This window comes from Sapajus apella, unplaced genomic scaffold (assembly GCF_009761245.1).
Source record: "Sapajus apella isolate SASKATOON/1434 unplaced genomic scaffold, GSC_monkey_1.0 scaffold18, whole genome shotgun sequence".
Taxonomy (NCBI): Eukaryota; Metazoa; Chordata; class Mammalia; order Primates; family Cebidae; genus Sapajus; species Sapajus apella.
The window spans coordinates 21,779,310-21,780,663 of NW_022436958.1; the positions used below are offsets into that span (position 1 = coordinate 21,779,310).

Here is a 1,354-nt window from a genome sequence, read left to right on the forward strand (position 1 = left end):
CTGTTCATATCCTTTGCCCACTTTTGAATGGGCTTGTTAGTTTTTTTCTTGTAAATCTGCTTTAGTTCTTTGTAAATTACGGATATCAGCCCTTTGTCAGATGGGTAAACTGCAAAAATTTTTTCCCAATCTGTTGGTTGCCGATTCACTCTAATGATTGTTTCTTTTGCTGTGCAGAAGCTGTGGAGTTTGATTAGGTCCCATTTGTCTATTTTGGCTTTTGTTGTCAATGCGTTTGGCGTTTTGGTCATGAAGTCCTTGCCTACACCTACGTCCTGAATGGTTTTGCCTAGATTTTCTTCTAGGGTTTTTATGGTGTTAGGTCTTATGTTTAAGTCTTTAATCCATCTGGAGTTAATTTTAGTGTAAGGTGTCAGGAAGGGGTCCAGTTTCTGCTTTCTGCACATGGCTAGCCAGCTTTCCCAACACCATTTATTGAACAGGGAATCCTTTACCCATTGCTTGTTTTTGTCTGGTTTGTCAAAGATCAGATGGTTGTAGATATGTTGTGTTGCCTCCGAGACCTCTGTTCTGTTCCATTGGTCTATATCTCTGTTTTGGTACCAGTACCATGCTGTTTTGATTACTGTAGCCTTGTAGTATAGTTTGAAGTCTGGTAGTGTGATGCCCCCCCGCTTTGTTCTTTTTGCTTAGAATTGACTTGGCTACGCGGGCTCTCTTTTGGTTCCATATGAAGTTTAAGGTGGTTTTTTCCAGTTCTGCAAAGAAGGACATTGGTAGCTTGATGGGGATAGCATTGAATCTGTAAATTACTTTGGGCAGTATGGCCATTTTCACGATATTGATTCTTCCTAACCATGAACATGGGATGTTTCTCCATCTGTTTGTGTCCTCTCTTATTTCGTTGAGCAGTGGCTTGTAGTTCTCCTTGAAGAGGTCCTTTACATTCCTTGTTAGTTGTATTCCTAGGTATTTTATTCTCTTTGTGGCAATTGGGAATGGAAGTTTGTTCTTGATTTGGCTCTCTTTAAGTATGTTACTGGTGTATAGGAATGCATGTGATTTTTGCACATTGATTTTGTATCCTGAGACTTTGCTGAACTTGCTTATCAGTTTCAGGAGGTTTGGGGCTGAGACGATGGGGTCTTCTAGATATACAATCATGTCGTCTGCAAATAGAGACAATTTGACTTCCTCCTTTCCTATTTGAATGCCCTTTATTTCTTTTTCTTGCCTGATTGCTCTGGCTAGAACTTCTAATACTATATTGAATAGCAGTGGTGAGAGCGGGCATCCTTGTCTGGTGCCACATTTCAAGGGGAATGCTTCCAATTTTTGCCCATTCAGTATGATATTGGCTGTTGGTTTGTCATAACTAGCTTTTATTATTTTG

General features: G+C 40.0%; 1 protein-coding gene across 5 annotated transcripts in view; it reads right to left on the bottom strand.

The window, feature by feature from the left end:
• The window catches only part of CCDC148 (coiled-coil domain containing 148), a 204,631-nt gene that overhangs the window by 45,827 nt on the left and 157,450 nt on the right, over positions 1-1,354 (bottom strand). The window lies entirely within an intron of this gene.